This window comes from Lissotriton helveticus, chromosome 2_1, assembly GCF_964261635.1.
Source record: "Lissotriton helveticus chromosome 2_1, aLisHel1.1, whole genome shotgun sequence".
NCBI classification, from domain to species: Eukaryota; Metazoa; Chordata; class Amphibia; order Caudata; family Salamandridae; genus Lissotriton; species Lissotriton helveticus.
Genome location: NC_136059.1, coordinates 643,228,773 through 643,243,380, shown reverse-complemented (window position 1 = coordinate 643,243,380; position 14,608 = coordinate 643,228,773). Strand labels below are relative to the sequence as shown.

The following is a 14,608-nucleotide window of genomic DNA, read 5'->3' as shown; positions in this document are numbered from 1 at the left end:
CTAGGCTATCAGCTAGCCCTGCAGATGTAGTTTATGGCCACAGTTGTAAAGAATCACCCCTCTTCAAAGGAGTTATAGTAGATCAAGGCCCACACTCGATGAGATCCGTCACAGCAGAAGCGTTGCTATTATCTGAAAACCATCCTGTATTGTGATTGGGGAGGGGACCGAGCGTGAAGCGGAAGATTCCAGGGATGACTCTTTGTACATCAAAGTTTTTACAATTATGTGTCACATTAAAAATATATAGCACTCCGACAAAGTAGTAAGATTATAAAACTTTAATAATTTATAAATATATACAAGAAAACAAAAATAGTAATAACATATAAACATTTTTAGGGAAAAACAACGAAGTAGCGGTCGGCTGTGCGAATAGTCCCAACGCAGCACAACGTCCAGATTTCCGGCGTGGGGCGTCGCGGGGGGTGGGTCATCAGTAGCAAACTGTTGTGCGAATAGTTCCAAGGCAGCAGAACGCGCCGAAATCTAGATGACACGAAAGTGATGTCTAGTAAGTTGCCACCCAGCAAATAACGGCGTGGGGCGTCGCGGGGGGTGGGTCATCAGTAGCAAACTGTTGTGCGAATAGTTCCAAGGCAGCAGAACGATGGCACCAAGGTGATGTCCAGTAAGTTGCCGCACTGGTTTTGGTATCCTACAATGCTGCTCCGAATAACGGCGTGGGGCGCCCCGGGGGAGGCGGCGTGAACGGGCCTCTCCAGGTGGAGTGTCATCTGTTGTAGTGGGGCGCCCCTTTACCGTTTCAGTTGCCATTCCGTCCATTTTTGGTCCACTGTGTCAAAAGCCGCAATTCAGCTGAGTTGCGCCCACTCTTGCGGTGCAGCGATAGGCGGCTGTCACAGGACTCTCAAAATGGCGGCAGGCTCTTTCCTTTTTGGGCCTGGTCCACCTTGGAAATCGGACGCTTGTCTGCTAGGTCTTGGACCCCATTCTCGAAAGCGTCCCCTCCGCCTTAAGAATTCATCAAAAGTTTTGGGGGCCCCGACTCCTGCAGGCTTCTGGTGGGGAGCGGCTGCCATGATTGCTCGCAGAATGACCACGACGGAGCTACGAGATGGTGGTGCTCTCATGCTGACGCCAGTTTAGTCTGAAACATCCAGAAACAAGGTGGGGCTTTCATCGTTTGGAAAAAAAAAAAAAGTTTTCATCCAATGAAAAGTGTTGTTTTTAGGTCATATGATCAAGCCTTCCATCATTAGGAAACCAAAAGTAAAATGAACCAATGAAAAGTTTTATAAACAAGTCACATGACCTGTTATGCGGCATAGGGTATAAAATGCGGAGAAAATACGTTGGCACGTGAGGCGGCGTCAGTAGCGGACCGATGTGCGAATAGGCCGAAGGCAATACAACGCGCCAAGATCCGGATGGCACCGAGGTCGTGTCCAGCAAGTTGCAGCACTGGTGTGGCCATCCTACAATGCTGAAAGTCGGCGTGGGGCGCCCCGTTGGCCTGTGAGTTTGCGTCAGTAGCGGACCGATGTGCGAATAGGCCGAAGGCAGCACAACGCGCCAAGATCCGGATGGCACCGAGGTGGTGTCTAGTAAGTTGCCGCACTGGTGTGGCCATCCAACAATGCTGAAAGTCGGCGTGGGGCGCCCCGTTGGCCTGTGAGATGGCGTCAGTAGCGGACCGATGTGCAAATAGGCCGAAGGCAGCACAACGCGCCAAAATCCGGATGGCACCGAGGTGGTGTCTAGTAAGTTGTCGCACTTCTGTGGCCATCCTACAATGTTGAAAGTCGGCGTGGGGCGCCCCGTTGGCCTGTGAGATGGCGTCAGTAGCGGACCGATGTGCGAATGGGGCCAAAGGCAGCGCAACAATATTTTCTGACTGACACCACAAGGCGCTGAGATGCCAAGATCCGGATGGCACCGAGGTGATGTCTAAGTTGCGGACTGATGTGCGAATGGGGCCAAAGGCAGCGTAACAATATTTTTTGTATGGAAGATACCACTAGGCGTTGAGATGCCAAGATTCGGATGGCACCGAGGTGATGTCTAGCAAGTTGCTGTACTGGTGTGGTCATCCTACAATGCTGAAACTCGGCGTGGGTCGCCCCATTAGCCTGTGAGATGGCGTCAGTAGCGGACCGATGTGCCAATAGGCCGAAGGCAGCACAACGCACCAAGATCCGGATGTCACCGTGGTGGTTTCATAGTTGAGAGGCACTTCATCTGCAGTGGGGCGCCGAGATCCGGATGGCACCGAGGTGATGTCTAGCAAGTTGCTGTACTAGTGTGGTCATTCTACAATGCTGAAAGTCGGCGTGGGGCGCCCCATTAGCCTGTGAGATGGCGTCAGTAGCGGACTGATGTGCGAATGGGGCCAAAGGCAGCGCAACAATATTTTCTGAAGAGAAGACACCAAAAGGTGCTGACATTCCAAGATCCGGATGGCACCGAGGTGGTGTCTAGCAAGCTATGCAGTTGAGTTGTGTGCGCACTTGCGGCGGATAGGTCGAAGGCAGCATAACAATGTTTTTTGAATAGAAGACACCACAAGGCGTTGAGATTCGGTTACCACCGAGGTGATGTCTAGCAAGTTGCCGCACTGGTGTGGCCATCCTACAATACTGCTCCGAATAACGGCGTGGGGTGCCCGAAGGGGGGGGAGCCGGCGTGAATGGGCCTTCCTAGGTGGAGGCTCGTCTGCTGTAGTGGGGCGCCCCTTTACCGTTTCAGTTGCCATTCAGCTGAGTTTCGGCTGCTCTTGATGCTACAGCGACAGGCGGCTGCAAGAGGACTCTCAAAATGGCGGCCTGTTCTTTGGATTTGGGCCTGGTCCACTAAAATGGCCCTGGGACACCTTAGAACTCGGACGCTCGATTTTTTTTTCCTTTCCTGTACATGCAAAAAAAGGTAAATGCCCGGTACGTTACACGCTTCATCTGCCACGATGAACTCTCCAGAGGAACCGAAAAAAAATATAGTTGTGGTAACTATACCATGCATCGTCATATGGAGAGGTGGCACCAATTAATTATAGTGCTGCATAAAAGAGAGATTTGGAAGAGAACCCCTGACCTGCTAGTACATTCATCAAAGAAGTGGCACTGAGAGCTTCAGAGGCAAGGGAAACGGTCCCAAATATTTAGAAGAACTTTGGAAAGATTAAAATGACATGTTTAGATTGTGGCAAATTAATTTCATGTGGACAGATGAGTGTTACTCTAATAAATACAGCATATGAACATCATCATAGTCGATGGTTGGTAGAGACATTTTGACTATATCCTGGACCTGCCCGTCCTCGCCCAAAATGGCGCCGGAATAAATGGGACTCGTAACTCCTTGTTGTGTACTGGTTGCAGAACCTTGAAATCACGAGATACGTATGCAGTTTTGAAGCACATGGCGGGCGGGGACGAGAATTGATTGAATATTTCGACATCCCTATTGATATTAAGTTCTAATGTGTTATTGATTACTGTACTGTTGAAAGTTCGAATTAACGTCACCCATGGTACTTGCCCGCAAATGTATATCTAGATAATTTTATTGTAACTGGCCCTGTCGTATTTTAATTATAAAATGTACGTCCACCGATTCCGTAACTGTTAGACACCTTAGTTCTTGCAACCTAATGGCCCGCCCGTTACGTTCCTCTACAGTGTAAATGTCTATTCATCATATACGATTACAGTTTGCTCTGTGGCAGGCCCACGTGGTTATAGGCTTGTATTTGTATAATGAAATTTTCACAATAAAGGTTTTTAAAAGAAAACATGGTAGTAGTATATACATTGGTAAAGTTTTTAATAATAGTGACTGTTTTAGAATCATTAAAAGGCAAGTGAAATAAAGCAGACCAATTACATGAAGGGTAAAAGGTATAATACGAAGGAACGCAGTAAAGATAAATGGTCAAGGGCTGTTGTGTTTTCTATTCCTGCAACATAAAGTGATCGATAAGAATCTCATATTCAGGCGTATCGGCGACTAAGACAGCAGGTCGACCCTCTTTTGCTCAACGGCTCCGTCATGGGACGAAGAAACGCTCTTTTTCTCGAAAAAAGAATATATTTTACTTGCAGAACGGTTGTAAAATTTCCGGGAAAGTACATTAGCCTGGAACATTATAACATATATTTAAGAAAAAATAATGTTCGGAAGTAATGAAAAGCGTAATTTTTAGGTCATATGACCAAGCCTTTCATCATTACAATAAGAAAAGTAAAATGAACCAATGAAAAGTTTTATTAACAAGTCACATGACTTGTTATGCTTACGTTACGCGCTGCGCGCCCCGGATGACTTCCAGATGCGCTAACGCGGCGCGTCATATGACGCATTACACGACAACGCAGGTACAGAATATAGTCAAAATGTCTCCACCAACCAGCGGTCGGAACACAACCCCTTTCAGCAGGCTAAATAGTTCTGTTAAATGACAACAGAAGGGACAGGCAACAAGAACCATCAGTCAAAGAGGGGAGGGCTAGTTCTTCTCTACCGGGTTACATTGGGGCGCTACCGGAACTGATCGAATTGGTAGTCTACAGTGTTTCTGGATGTTTCAGACTGAAGCTGGGGTTAGCATGAGAGCAGCACCATTTCGTAGCTCCGTCGTGGTCATTCCGCAACCAATCATGGCAGCCGTTCTTTATCGTTATTTTGGGCGGGGTGGGTGGCGGAGCCGAGCTGTTTTGCAGCCATCATTGTGTGGAGTTCAGTTCATCTCACTAGTTTTGTATTTGTCATGAGGGGTTGTTCCTAATGTTTCTATTTTAGCGAGGTCAAAAAGAGATCCCATTAGTGGCCTACTGATTTTGCTCGATTCCTTTTCTTTTTTTTTACACGATTTTTCGTTATCTGCAAAGACTAAACAGAGTATTGCGACTCTGTGTTTGTTTGTAAATAGAGAATGAACCAAAGAGAACTAATTCTAAAACAGTAAATACTTGGATAACAATCAATCAAATGGAGAGAGAAGCAGGCACGACGGATTACAACGGGGGCAAAGGCCTGCGTTAACTACCTTTCACTATCTGCAAAGAGAGAGTACTCCTAATAGAAATGAGGGGCGGGGGCACCATTCAAAGCAGATCAGTGTGCATAAACACGAAAATGTTTTCACTTACCACGTACTTGACATTCGACAGCTTATGATATTTGCTATTAAAAAAACATTGAAATTCACTGAAAAAACCATAGGTTATAGACCATATATAGTTAGGAATTAGCATTTACAAAACCTTGAAAATTCACTGAAAAAACCATAGGTTATAGACCATATATAGTTAGGAATTAGCATTTAAAAAACCTTATTTTACTCACACAAAACCATTGAAATTCCATATATAGTTAGTTGCACTAACTATATATCGCGCACCCGCAATCCACTGCTGATCATGTCACATATTACATCATTCATGACATGGTCAGTGACATCACTGATGACATCACTGATGACATCTCAAATGACATCACTGATGACATCACTGATGACATCTCATTTGACATCATTCTTGTGCTAATACGATAAACCTCTTCAGACTCTAATATAACCTTAGATACACTCAGTGTATACAGACACTCACACACTGCCACTCATCCATGGAGTTACTCACACACCCAGTCAGTCATGCAAAGAAACAATCTCACCTCCATTTCTTCAACTATACAGTTAAACACACCTTACTTATTGAAACATATACTAACACATATTTACTCTCTTATACAATCCCTGATACAAGTTCACAATGATCGATACAACCACTCACTCATTCAGTGGCTCTCATGCACAGTTATTTATATATGCCAACTCTCACATGTACTGTGTTTTACATATGTACTTACTATGACATGTAGCATTGAGATATCCATTCACTCATCAATACACTCATGCACACAGTCAACTGCCCATGTAGCTGTTTCCACATGCACTCTTGAACTCATACACCTAGTGAATAAACTGCTCACACATCTATGCATAGAGTCACACACCTTCCAGCCACCCCCACACAAACTCAATCTCCCATAGAAATACTTGGGCAACCAATTAATAACACATATAGCCTCTCGTATAGCTAATGATCAACACATGCAGCAGTTTACAGAACAACAGACATAATGATGCACAAATTAAGACAGTTTAGTCACTAACCCATGCATTCAGTGAGACACATTTAATCACTCACTCATACAGTCAGTCACGCACCTACTAAATCCTTCATCCAGACACTTATACATCCACTCATTCTTCAATATGTAAGACATATTTTAACTTTACAGAAACATACAGTCACTGGATGTTGTCATCAGTGATGTCATCAGTGATGTCATTTGAGATGTCATCAGTGATGTCATCAGTGATGTCACTGACCATGTCATGAATGATGTAATATGTGACATGATCAGCAGTGGATTGCGGGTGCGCGATATATAGTTAGTGCAACTAACTATATATGGAATTTCAATGGTTTTGTGTGAGTAAAATAAGGTTTTTTAAATGCTAATTCCTAACTATATATGGTCTATAACCTATGGTTTTTTCAGTGAATATATATATATATAGGATGCAATAATATTTACATCTATATTCATGACTCAATATTGTGTTATGGGTATGTTTTCGTTGTCTATGTATTGTCAATGAACCCCCAAAATATTGTCACGATGGTTGAATTTTTCATCTTCTCTACAATTCTTGTAATGCTGTTAACAATGATTTGTTTCACCATGCTAGTAATTGCAACTAATGTTTTGTACACAATTTCTTCAACACATGTTAGAAAAGCCAATTCATACATTTCTTGTGTCTCTCTCTGGGCGTGCTTAAGTCACCAATGAAAGGGTAGATCTGTTTCCACGATTGGGAATCAGAGTGGTCATGTTTTGAAGTTGCAGTTACCATCTGGCACCCTGTCATGGTAAGGGGTCTGGATGGGGCACTGTGAGCTAGCCAGGAATCAGGGCAACACACTCTGATGGTATGGATGGACTTGTTCCCCATAGTCTGACTTTTATGTTGTCCAGATGCACAGTCTACCCAAATTGGTAGGAGCTGAATGACAGGACACCATCAACATTCTAGGTCAGGTATTTATTTAATGGGTTATCTGAACAGTCCTTACATGTGCCCAGAGCCTTTAGTCCCCTTATATGGAAACGTCTGTGGTCTTATGGATTAATCCCCCTCAGTTAAATTGGGAAATCCATTGTCCATATGTTGTTCAAGCTTGAACATTTGAAAGGATCACTCCATTATAACTAATACGTTCTCTGAATTCCATTCAATAATTATAGTGCATGCAGTACTGGTGGTTATACTATTTAATTTCAGACATGCAGTTATACAATGATACAAACACAAGGGCTCCCCCCCACAGTGAGAGATGTTGCCTTCGTGGTAGAGGCCCACGAGATGTACAAAACAGATATATTCTATTCATGGGTTACATTTCTTGCAGCAGATGCAAATACACAAACAATTCACATATACACTGAAGGGATGCCACCAGACCAAAGCAGAGCTCATGAAAATTAAAAAATGCCACTAACATTCCAGGAACATACAAATTGGTTCCAAGGTGACCTACCATATGTATTCAACAATGTATGACTGGGTCCTCTCAGTAATGATGGAGCCATCAGGCAAGTCATAGCCGGCGATACACCATATCCAACATGATTGCCACTCACTGCAACAGAGCTACATGCTCTTTACATAGGACCAGTCAGACTATAAAGATGTTTAACATAGTTTGTCATGCGAACAATAACAGTAACCGCAGCAAGGGCTGTTTAAGCTGCTCAGCCACAATTATTAATGCCTGCAATTAGTCCAGCTACCATTATTGCAATAATGGGTAAAGTTCCCACCGGACAGGTAGAAATTCTGTTTCAGATTGCACAAAAACACAAACCGGGTTGAAGCAGTATTTCCCTATATGGGACCTCAAGATAAGCATAGAATTCTCACAATGCACCTGTCACTAGGGACAGTTCCCCCGGTAGATGAATTTGCCACACGGGGCATGGTTTTTGCTGCAATATATATCATAAGTTATGGTACAGGACCAATAGCTCTCTAGCCTGAAGTTCTCAAACAGATTCAAAATGAATATGGGGCTGCCCCTGCCTTGGGGATGAAGCTTATTGGCAACTATGCCACAGTTGCCTCAATTATTTTAAGTAATATTAAAGGGGAGGTAGCAGCTTTGGTATGTCACCAACTGCCAGCGCCAGTTCTATTAGGGGATTAAGAGCGCGAACTACCAAAATGTATTGCTGAAACATATACATCTGTAGGTCGAGACAATTTGGGAGCCAGAGCAAACAAACCACAACTTAAGGTTAATTCTGAAAAGGATACCTCAAAACGAGCACCTGAGTCTTCTAAAAAATGCTGAGATTAACAACAAATAAAGAAAAGACGAAGTCCCGGGATGGATGTCCAAAGCAGAGTCCATAAAAAAGCACTATAACTTGTGCAGTTGTGAAACATTTAAACAGCTTCATAGGTATTCAGCTTCATGGGTATTAGTATACTGATAACTGTCCCTCTCATTCCTTTCAGGACTCACCCTACAAATGTTCGGACAGAGGAGGATGATCAGAGTGTAGACCAGAGGAGTATGTGAAACTAAGAAAGGACTTACAACGCTAGTCTTACATCATCATGAAAAAGGAAGAAAAAGTTCCACAGCAAAAGCCTCAATAAAAAAAAGGGTAGGTATATCTGTTAAATATGGCACGAATATATAAAATGCTTCTTCAGACCAAGGAGTGGCCACTGACACTGCTAGATAGAATGGCAGAGATCACAATAGTTCCCCAGACTCTTTGAGAGATTCTGGTTGAAAGAGCAACTAATGATTTTGTTCAAGTTGAAGCACCAAATCAGCGGGTCAGCGCTCCAGATATATTATCTGATTTAGATATCCAAATTGAGGGTAATATACCTTGTACCTTTAAAATCATTTTTTACAGAAAATTTGACACTTACATATGACATTCGCTTGGCTGAAAGGGATTAGCCACCTGAGTTTGCTAGAAAGGTTCCACAGGGGGGAGATCTTATGACACCCTCTTTCTCTGCTGTCATTCCTGAAGGAGAAAAAACAAGCGTTTACCACTGAGTGGGCTCTTAAACAAGTCCTAGCATTATGTGCAATCATGTCGAATGTAATAAAGATTCACCTTACCACATAATACCTATAAGGTCCAGCCTACAAGTGCAATGACAATACAGAATTAAGAATGAAGCTAAAACTCCAGATAGAGGAATTCACAAATAGCTAGAATATTAATACATCATTAAATCTGGAATCTCATCAATGAACAATCATTTATTTCCAGTCGCGAAATCAGATGGTTCATACTGAATAGTCTTAGACTACAGACATTTAAACAGTCACAAACACACATCTAAAATACATACAGAGCAGCATATAATATACAACATAGGGCCCAATTCCGATGTGGTTAGGAAAGCATTCCCACCTTTTGCCTGATTACGATGCGGTTAGAAAGGCCTCCTAACAGCATTTGCACCTTCCAAATCGGATCAGGAACGTGTCTTCCCAACCGAGGGCCAGATTACAATGCGCTTAGGAACATAGGCTCCTATAGAAGTCAAGGGAGTCCAACCAAATCAATATGTGGAAGCATCTGGATGCATCATACTTGGTCGGTCTGACTCTCCCGATCTAAGTTGGTCGGAAACCATTTCCAAACTGATTCAATCAGGAAGATTTCCTAACCGCATCAGAATCTGGCCCTAAGTGTGTAAAAAAATAAATAACATTAGACATTTCAAATGGCATTTTCCGCCAAAACATAGGACTTGAAAGCAGGGATTTAACTGCATTCACAGCATTGGGGTCTCAGAAAAGATTCTATGAATTCCCTCAAGGGTATAAGAAGAGCCCTGTTCTGTTTTCTGCTGAGTAGCATCAAGTTTCTTAGTAATCAACACAGAAGCATTGTCCTACATTGATGATATTTACCTTACAGATGATGTCATAAACACACATCTAGCCACAGTAGGCCACATAGTGATGGGATCTGCTCAACATGACTATATAATGCAACTTCTTAAAACAAAAAAATGTCTATCTCATTGTCCTGTTCTTGAGATATGAGCTATCAAACAAAGGCAAAAGCTTAGAACCACATTTCTTAGAGACATTTGCACTCTTACATGATCCACATAATTGCGGGGTCCACAGGCAAAACATAACTAATTTTCAGTGAAGGTGAAACTGCACCGATTGCACACAAATCTCATTTATTTTAAAATGCTGAAATGCATTTTGCAGCCACTGAAAAAATACTGACTGCAGTTCAGACAGCTGTTATAATGGAAAGATTGTTGGCTCAGGAGAAACACTTAATTGTGGTTACTCCTGTTTCAACCTTAGAGGCTGTCACCAAGGTAAGTGTTCCAAACACGAAAATCTTACATCTCAGATGGATACAGTAGGCCACCTCCTTAACAGCTACTGATGTAGACTGTGATCCTGATTCCAATCTCGTGCGGAAAGCAAACCAAATGACTTGTGTCCAGAATGCTTTTGGTACGACTCATGTCAGGGGAGTCCGACCGAACAAGTATGATGCATTTGATTGCATCCGGATATGATTCAGTTGGACTCCCCTTGACTTCTATGGAAGCATGTGTACCGAACGTGCACACAGGCTTCCTTTGACAAAGAGGTGGTTGGGGATTATTGTGCAACCTGTGGTGAGCGCCCCTTGGTACCTGTCACACTGTGCATGGTCTGAAAGGGGGGACCCGTGGGCATGAATCGGTGGACCACAGATGAAGGGGGTCCTGCTATGGGCCCCTAAACACCATTTCCAGCAGCCTTTTAGATCCATGCAAAAGCAATCGTAAAGGCTGTCTGAATCATTCATTTAACTTGCTGATATGGAATCTGGCTCTATTGCACGGCATGATTCATATACAAACGAGTCGTACAGACAGGTCCGTGCTTGAAAACAATTCGGCCGATGTGGACAAGATCCTCATATCATACTTGGTTGTTCGGAACGGGGTACAATTCGGTCAGAAAAATAGGCTCCAAACCGGATTTGCACATTGTGGAACTCATCTGGAGGACTGCCTTACAACATCGGAATCGAGCCCTATGTCTTTGACTCTACACTTCAAGCACAATAATTCCTCCTATACGAACAAGAATACCCTTTGCCCAGTGATCATTTGTCTCTTGGCCAGTATGACTTCATAATCTTTATTGATGGTTCAGCCTAGATTGCTGTTGGAACAAAACAGCCATGCTCCACTGCTTGCATAGCAGTGCATAGCTCCATGGGGAATGGAGAATTCCACCCTCAAAATATATTTACACAATACCTAGGTGATTGTACCTCTTAGCTGGCTGAACTCAAAGCTCTAACTGGCACTAGAGAATGCTGATCCGGAATTCCCCTCAATAATAGTATGTGATTCGTATTACTGTGTCCAGTCCTTTAATGATCACTTACACTATTGGTGCTTGAATGGATTCAAAGACTCAAAATGAAACAATATTAGCATAAATTGCTTTGGGGAACAGTGGTGCATCTAAAATAATGCTTGCAACAGGCCCACATGATTCCTACGTTGAGTTGCCAACGTGTTGGAATACATGTTGTAGAGAATTCATTGGCTGATGAAGCCACAAAGACAACAGTTGAGACTGCAATGGTATCTGCAATTACTTGTTCTCATATGAGAGTGGATTGAGACATCATAATAGCTGTCAATGCTTCATGCACTGGCACACCACACACCATTACCTAAATAATTTCCAGCAAAATATTCCTACCTGTTAAGTGCTCAAAACAGATATTTTGATGGAATTCCCAAGGTGGGGAATGCAGATCACAGGCTAAAAGTAATCAGAGCTGCTCATGCTGATGTGGTGTCTACAGTTTTATTACTATATCAACGTAGCAATGCTATTGGAGGCATGGTCTTTACAAACAGACTAAGCAAAATGTCCTTAGTGATATTTGTCAACAAATTAAAAGTTTTACTGCAGCTCATTCACCACAGCTGCCTCACCTTTTCTCGAACAGGCCAATGGCTTGTGTATATCTTAATCACTGAGGACCTCCAAACTTAAACGGTTCCTTTAAATTCATTAATTTGGCAATAAATTCATGTTCTAGATTTCGATGGGTGTGGCAACAGTGACAGGCTGATGCTTTAACTGTTATAATAGATCTACAAGTCTTTATCAGGACATACGCAGTAGCTGCATTCCACTCAGAGCAGGGACTGGCAGTAGATACACCTTCTGCCATCAGCCTTGCTGGCTTACAGGAACTGAAAGAATTCTGAGATGAATGCTCCAGCAGGTTAACTAAATGTTCTTCCACTGGCAAAGTGAAGGTGCAACCAGTGACTCCTTGCTGGATTCCAAAGATTGGGGATCTAGTTTGAGAAAATATTGTCGACACAAAGGAGTTTGGACCCATACTGGTCCTGGCATTTCAAGGTACAAGAACAGTACTTTTGCCACTCCTTGCTAGATGTAAAAATAAAAGATGTGTATCCACATCATGTAGCCAGTCCTACGCAGTAGGCCACGAGACTCCTGGGTACTTACCTGCCTCCTCTTACTACCATATAGGAAATCCCATTACAAGCATTAAACAATACAGAAATTGTTACTCCTCGGCTAGGGACATCTGATACAGATGTTCTACTGCTTCCAGTTACAACTACCGTTACCACACCATATGTGAATTCACACTCTTCACTTCGACTTCAACACCTAACAACAAAGTTGTTATTATCATCAACCTTTGGAGGTACAAACAAGTTTTACTTTGTCCCATGAGGTCGCTGTTTTTGCAAAGAGTGCCTCTGGCTATTTTGCATACTGATAGCTTTGCCTTGAATTTGTCACATACTTCATTACATGAGATTTGTGTTTTTATTTTTTTACTGAATTACACATATTTGTGTATAGCCATTTCATTGCTTTTCCTCTTCATTTGGAATGGATTTGTCACTGTTTTCTTTTTGATCCTAAATGTATATTACCTACCAGGACGCTCTACAGTTGAAGTAGTGACTGAGGTGTTAAAACCTCATTCTTCCCCTGGGAGCATCCAAGCCAATACGACTCCCTCTCTCCCCGACCATAATCCTCCTCCATGAAAGCAGGACATTCTAATTCCTATCCTACCTGCAACATTACTTCCTCCACACAGTTTTGGCCACAGCCAAGATCAGTATCCTTCACCAATGGAGATCGTCAGTGCCCCCATCCCCAGAGGATTGGACAGCGGCAATGATACAAATGGTGTCACTTAAACAAGTTATCCACAACTAGCAAGAAAAGGCAGAGATGGGCTCCATTCCTACGAGATGATCCCTGAAGCATAGGGTGTCACCTTCATGCTCCCCCTTTTTCTCCCCCTTTTCTGCATCCCCCATTGCTCAACGGTAGGTGTCCCGCACACTGAGCAGCCAGTCCCCAATGCTCCCATGGGAGGCCTGTCTCCCCTCCCCCTGCTACCAACCAGTCCATGTCTTGGTGATCTCATCCCCTACTTCCATCTTCCCCCCTACCTTTCCTCCTAATCATGGCCCTTACCCCCCTACTCTCACCATACCCCCGCCCTGATTTCTTTTAACTCTACTGGGCACACACATGTACAGATGCACAAATGCATATACGCAAGCCACTGTTTCTGGGGGAGAACCACCAATGCTATCCTCATTACCCTCTGCTCTACTGTGCGATGCAGAGTCTATCATACTTCTCCTGTCAGACAACAGGGAACCCTGTAAGTCTGGCGAACTGGGCCCACACTTGGCCCACCCTCCCTCACAACCCTGATAGTGCATATCCCCCATTCCGAACCTCTTTAGCCCCATCACTCCAACACTGGGAGCACATCCTTCTCCCCCACCCCTGCTCAGACCCAGAAACTCAGCTTCCGTCATCCTCTTCTTCTTGGCTAGCCTGGGCTGATGACTCATCAGCTCTTCATACCTATAGGGACGCATCACAACCTAAGGAGTGGGGCGCGCCATGTACCACATGTAACACGGGTGCTATACCTGCCCTCTTTTCCCTTTTCCTCACCCTTCCCCCTCTCACTGATTGACTTGCTCTTCATTATGTTACCTGATGCTCCTAAATTGCATTATATTGTCTGATACTCCCCAACTGGTATATTACACTGTGCACTTGTTATTTATAGTTATTGCAATAAAAAATTCTAAAACCAAAAAAAAAACCTCATTCATCTTCCCATAAAGTATGAAGAGACCTGTCCCCTGTGAATATTTCTGCATTTCCCGTTCCTAAGTGAATTGTTTGAGATAAGGTCCCATTTGCTATTTCTGCTCCTACAGAAACTCAACAAATTCTGTATGCTTTAAAAATAAGTATGGATGAAGTTATTACTCCTAGAAATCTATTTTATTATTGGGATATGACAACAGTGCAATCCTTGCTTACTGAGCTACAGTTTTATACAGAGTTTGATACTGATGACATGTACCTGAACTTTGCAAATTAAGGTGGAATGTTTTGTTATCATCATTATGTACACCATTATTTACATAGAGCTAGTATTACACATACATTTTTTTATGACACACAATGGA

The 14,608-nt window shown here is 43.2% G+C and overlaps 1 long non-coding RNA gene across 1 annotated transcript in view; it reads right to left on the bottom strand.

Annotated features, from left to right (window-relative positions):
• LOC144819459 (uncharacterized) overlaps positions 1 to 14,608 on the bottom strand; it is a 225,767-nt gene that overhangs the window by 158,355 nt on the left and 52,804 nt on the right. The window contains exon 3 of the long non-coding RNA XR_013607382.1: positions 8,978 to 9,078. This is a non-coding gene — a long non-coding RNA (uncharacterized LOC144819459). The remainder of the gene's footprint in view (positions 1 to 8,977; positions 9,079 to 14,608) is intronic.